The following is a 6,176-nucleotide window of genomic DNA, read 5'->3' on the forward strand; positions in this document are numbered from 1 at the left end:
ATGTAGTATATTATATATAAATATACATTAAAGAAGGTCCTGTAGTATATAGAGTGTATATTTATACATATATATATAATACATACATATAATGAAGCATATATGTCTTAGCAATGCAATGATTTTAAAATGGTGTCTGCTTTAAATCTTATGACTTAACAAATTAGTTTTTCAATAGATTCTCTTCATTCCCCACCAATAACAATAATATCAATAGCAATCTTACTCCATTAAAACATACTTTTATAGTAGCAAGATAATGCAGTGTATTTTTATCATTCCTCTTTGACAGTGTGATTCATTGCCTGAAATTTAATTCAGCACCACTGCAGAGCAATAAATTGTATTGAAATAAATGTATCACATCATAGCATCAATTTCCTTTCTTTTTTTCCTCTTTTTTCTATTAATCTGACATACTCTCTCCCAATTAAACAAATGAAAAACAAAAAGAGAAATAAAGCCTTTAATACATAGCTGCATAGTCTAGCAAAGCAAATTTTCACATTATGTTTGGAAAGCAATGTCCCTGGGGTGGCTAGGTGGTGCAATGAATAGAGCACCAGCCCTGAAGTCAGGAGGAACTGAGTTCAAATGCGACCTCAGACGTGTGACCTCGAGCAAATCACTTAACCCCAATTGCCCTCCAAAAAAAAAAAAAAAAAAGAAAATCAATGTCTCTGCATTTTCCATTCATCACTTTTGTCAGGAAGCGAGTGGTGTGTTTTTTCTCTACTCTTTTGGACTTGTAGTTTGTCATTGCTTTGTTTATAGTTTTAAAGTTTTTCAAAGTTGCTTTTTCTCTGTAGTGTTATAATTGTATGAATTGTTCTTAGTTCTGTTCACTTCACACTTTGTCAGTTAAGAGAGGTCTTCCCAGGCTTCCCCGGGAAACATGGAGGATTCCACTTTACTTTAACAAATCCCTACCGATGCATAGGATAGGGCAAGCCAAGTAGAGGCTCAAACTCACATAAGACAAGCAGCTTTAACCCCAAAAGAAAGAAAATGAATTCAGATGATTGCCAAACACATGTAGGGCGCAACCCCCCCCACAAGATTAAACACTTGATTGGATTCAGCCTCTTAGATCTCAGACAATATAGCCTCTAATAAGGGTTGAATAGTTGTGGCCCCTAAAAGGAGCCTCTGCCATGATCCAGACAGAGTTCAGTCCCTGGGGAACCTGACCACGTTAAAAGAAGCATCAGACTCCTTTTCTCATATTCACTGGTTTGTTAAACACCATACTTTGGCATTCCTAAAAGCTTAGGTTTTAGCTCAATGATTAGGGTCTCCCTAAAATAGAGAACAGTAAGTACTCAATGTACAATGAAAACCATGTTTTATTTCCTACACCCAAGAAGAAATACCTAACACAAAAGGTTCTCATATACACACATTGATGTAAAAAAAAAAAGTAAGCAAGCTAAACAAATGGCAGTGATAATTACTATTATACTTTGTCAAGAGGTTGAGACAGAAAAACCACCAAAACATAAAACATTTCCTTTTCAGGAAGTCCTAGAGTTGCATAATGCCACCTGGAGGGTTGAAAGAAGTGAGAAGACCGAGGCAGAGTCACTCCCTTTTTGAATGTTCATTAAAATCTGCTCAGTGGCCAATTAGTATATTGTTTTAACACCTCAAAGCACTGAATCTTTCAGTGCAGTCACTCATGGCTGACTGGAATCATTCGGGAAATTTGCTATCCTCAAAGTGCTGAACACGTGGTCATCTGGAAGCAGGTAGGGCAACTTTGTGTATGCCCTCTTATGTAAGCAAAACCAGAAAAATGATATACACAATGTCTATAACAGTGTAAATGTAAAGAACAACTACAACAAGAATATTGAAACTTAATGTTATATGATTATTGTGACCAAGCCTGAATCCAAAGAAAAGATATAAGCATGCATTTTCTTTGCAGACAGAGGGATTGTGTATGGAATGTTGCATATACATTGTTGGACTTGATTGAAATATTGGTTAGTTTGGGGGAGCTCTTTTTTCTTCCCTATTAGAAGGGATGGGATTGGGGAAATAAAAGTATATAAGAAAATAAAATTGATGTAAAACCAAAAGATATTAGTAAAAATTAAATTTAAAAAAGAGTAGCAGTTACGTTTCTTCCAAAGAAATGTCTGACCATGCAACAGCCCTCCCCTCATTCAGTCAACTCCAGAGACTCCTTTTTGCTGCCAGATCAAGTATAAAATCTTCTCTTTGATTTTTTAAACCTTTTATAACCTGTTCCCTTCACTACCTTTATAGTCTTTTTATGCAGTACACCCCTTCTGACCCCATCTGTCTCCTATATTACAAGATGATGACCTTCATGCTGTTCCTCAAGCAAGATAATTTATCTTTCCCATACCTGGAATGCTCTCCCTCTTGATCTCCACTTTCTCACTTCCCTGAGTTATTTCAAGGTCTAACCAAAGCACCACTTTCTGGAAAAAATCTCTCCCTTTCCTATGCCAATCTGGGCTGGAAAAATAACTCAATGTAATTTTTCTCTTGGATTTCCCAGGCAAGATTTGGTCTACGGTATTTTCTAGATCTGCTTGGAAATGTTATGTGTGTGTTGGGGGAGGAAGGGGAAGTTCTGCTGTACTTTATCCTGCTGCTCTGCCATCTTACATGTATGTTTTTTTGAGTGTGCATGTGGGTGTGTCTATTGTACTTCTATGAAAATACCTATCATTTATAATGCTGGAGGTTTTAGGACTAAAAAAGGGAGAAATTGGACCACAATCATTTTTTTTTCCTTTCTAGGATCATGCCAGAGGTTTCCCTGTCAATAACATAGGAAAGAAACAGGTTAAAACCCACCCTATGTATGTGTCACTTCTCTCTTGTCCAAGTGAAAGCACTTTTTTGGAGATAATATATCACTAGGATAAGGGGAAGAAAAATCATCAAATATGGTTATAATTTTTTTACTAGTTTATTTTTTTTAGTTTTCAACATTGACTTCCATAAGTTTTAAATCTTCTCCCCCTCCCTTCCCCCCTCCTTCCCCAAGACAGTATGTAATCTGATATAGACTCTTGACATACATTCCTATTAAACACATTTTCACATTAGTCATGTTGCATAGAAGAATTGTAATGAATGGAAGAAACCATGAGAAAGAAAAAAAAAAGCAAAACAAAAAAACCACAGCCTGCTTCACTCTTCATTCTGATTTCATAGTTCTTTCTCTGCATGTGGATGGCATTTTCCATCATTGTTAACATACAAGACGGCATGTATTCTGATATAGACTCTCGACGTACATTCCTATTAAACACATATTCACATTAGTCGTGTTGTATAGAAGAATTGTAATGTATGGGAGAAACCATGAGAAAGAAAAAAAAAAAGCAAAACAAAAAAACAGCCTGCTTCACTCTGCATTCTGACTCCATAGTTCTTTCTCTGCATGTGGATGGCATTTTCCATCATGTGTGCTTTGGAATTGTTTTAGTTCCTTGCATTGCTGAGAAGGGTTAAGTCTATCAAAGTCAGTCTTCACATCCTGTGGCTGTTACTGTGTACAATGTTCTCCTGGTTCTGCTCCCCTCACTCAGTACCTGTTCATATAAGTCTTTTCAGGATTTTCCGAAGTCTGCCTGTTCATTATTTCTTATAGCACAATAGTATTCCATTACATTCATATACCACAACTTATTTAGCCATTCCCCAATTGATGGGCATCCCCTCAATTTCCAGTTCTTGGTCACCACAAAAAGAGCTACTATAAATATTTTTGTATATGTGGGTCCTTTCCCCATTTTTTTTTATCTCTTTGGAATACAGCCCTAGAAGGGATATAAATCCCTAGAAGGGATTCAAAGGGTAGGCATATTTTTATAGCCCTTTGGGCATAGTTCCAAATTGCTCTCCAGAATTGTTGGATCAGCTCACAGCTCCACCAATAATCAAGTTGGTGTTCCAACTTTTCCATATCTTCTCCAACATTTATCATTTTCCTGTTTTGTCATGTTAGCCAATCTGATAGGTATGATCCTGGTTATAATTTTTACTAGAATGATATAATCTAATGTCAAAGAAGATTCTTTCCCTTGGTCAACGCCATGCTGAAGAGTATTGTTAATGTATGAGGGGTGATTTGTTAATGTATGAGGGGTGAAGGGTCATTCTGAGAGAAGTGCCTAATTTCTTTCTCTTGTCTGAAATCAAAATAAGAAGAAATGGGCTTACACTGAAGTAGAGGGTTTTATGTTTATGGGATTGCAGGGAAAGTGAGACAAAGCAGTTTCAATGGTGGTGTTATTAATTTTTTTAAATTATGAAAATTTCCCTAGTAACTTAAAAAGAAGAAAAGCCCTTAAATACAAAATAGACACACAGTACATTGTTGCTAGACTGGGTTAGGAAGGAAAAGGGAGAGATGAACCCATGAGCATCCTTTCCTTGTTTTACCATCCCTACTCCAGATCCTTCTACTGAGTGGAAGGAGTCTTGGACTTGGAGTCAGAACACCTGGATTCAAGTCTTATCACTGGCATTAGTTAGCCAGGTGACTTTGAGCATGTCTGATAGGTGTATGACCTACCAGCATTGCTACCACATAAATTAAGACTAATTTTTTCCGTAAAAGATGAAGAAGCTATTTCTGAGACTCCATATGTCCAGAGGGGCAAAGGCTCCAGTGAACTGTCCATGCCCCTCAGATTTGGTGGCTGACCCACTGCTACAGGTGTCTGTGGTGGACACCACACCCTACTGACTATATACATTTCTGTTTGGAGACAAGGAGACTGTGTCTATTTAAGCTAAGATTGTGTCCTTTGTAAGTGTCCTGTACATGCTATGGCTAATTAAATTTGTTTTATTTTATTATCTATTTTTTTAGATAATTTTATTTATCTATTTTTTAAATTTTATTATCTATTGTTACCTGTTAGATGGTATATCAGTATTTCACCTTGTTCCACTCTCTAACTTGAACTTCTAGGCCAGCATGACCTGACTCAAGCCTTAACCTATAACAACATATTACTTCACCAGGAGGGGCCTCAGCATTCTCATCTATAAAGTGATGGGAATTGAACTAGTTAATTTCCAAGAGCCCTTCCAAATTTACCATTCCATTTTTCTATGAATCTGTGGTGACATATATCTGGAATTATCTCTCCCTTTTCAGGAAGCTATCTCTGTCATCATTGAAAGAAATGAAATTCATCTGAAATTGTCTGTCCCCCTTTCTCTCTCTCTCTTAAAGTTTGGTAATTAAAAGCAAAATGCTGAAAAAGGAAATGAAAAAAATGGGGCCTTTCCTTCCCCTTTCCCAACCTTCTCTCTCTCCCCTCCCCACTTCCTAGGTTTTATGTTTAAAAAGTTCAAAGAAAATAGGCTCAGGCTGTAAAAATGTCCATACTTTGAAGATGGTCCTTGGTTCCAAGTGAATTAAAATACAAATACAGTCATTAATGATGAGGAACATGCTATTACCAGAGCAAATGCAAGTGCTGATAAGAGTTTCCCCAGCCATAATCAAGAGCTTTGAACTGCCTTAGAAAACCCAGCACCTCTGACAGCTCCAGATTGGATTTTCAGGTAGGGGCAGGACAAGGAGACCCTGCTCTGTAGCCTTCTTTATCATTTCCCACCTACTTTCTGCCAGGCCACATTTGCTCCCCCACATGCTGTATTTGCATAATTGTCTGTGACATGTTGCAGCTGAGCCTCACAGTAGGTTGGAAGGGATTTATCAGACCAAAACACTCTAGTCATTTGCATGATTTATAGGACTCTAATATGCCATGTGAGCAGCAGTCACTCCTCCCTGCTCCTCCAGGAGACAAAAATAAGAAACCAAAAGGTGAAAAGGAGGCTTTTTTTCTGTGAAAATTTGGACCAGACTCAGTATGAATGAAATGAATCTTAAAGGTAGTGATAAAATAGGAGAGTAAATTGCTCCAGAAGTGTTTAAGAAGAAATGTCCAGCTATCTGTGCTTCTGTCAGTCAGGTACTGTGTTCTACCAGTGACTGAAAAATAAAGAATACATTAACAAAAACTCTTATTTTAAACATGAGCACTACAAAGATAAATGGAGCCTTTTGCCATTTTAAAAAATATTTAATTTCAAGGTTTAAACTAATGTGTTTTTATAATTTCATGAATCACCTGTGGAGAGGAAATAAAATACTTCTGCCAATTACT

At 37.0% G+C, this 6,176-nt stretch overlaps 1 long non-coding RNA gene across 1 annotated transcript in view; it reads left to right on the forward strand.

Annotated features, from left to right (window-relative positions):
* LOC138152678 (uncharacterized) overlaps positions 1-3,264 on the forward strand; it is a 12,463-nt gene extending 9,199 nt beyond the window's left edge. Inside the window, exon 3 of the long non-coding RNA XR_011166168.1 lies at positions 1,519-3,264. This is a non-coding gene — a long non-coding RNA (uncharacterized lncRNA). The remainder of the gene's footprint in view (positions 1-1,518) is intronic.
* Positions 3,265-6,176: the final 2,912 nt, after the last annotated feature.

The sequence above is a fragment of the Petaurus breviceps genome, unplaced genomic scaffold (genome assembly GCF_028583685.1).
Source record: "Petaurus breviceps papuanus isolate PSGF00001 unplaced genomic scaffold, PetGlider_PUasm1.0 90925, whole genome shotgun sequence".
NCBI classification, from domain to species: domain Eukaryota; kingdom Metazoa; phylum Chordata; class Mammalia; order Diprotodontia; family Petauridae; genus Petaurus; species Petaurus breviceps.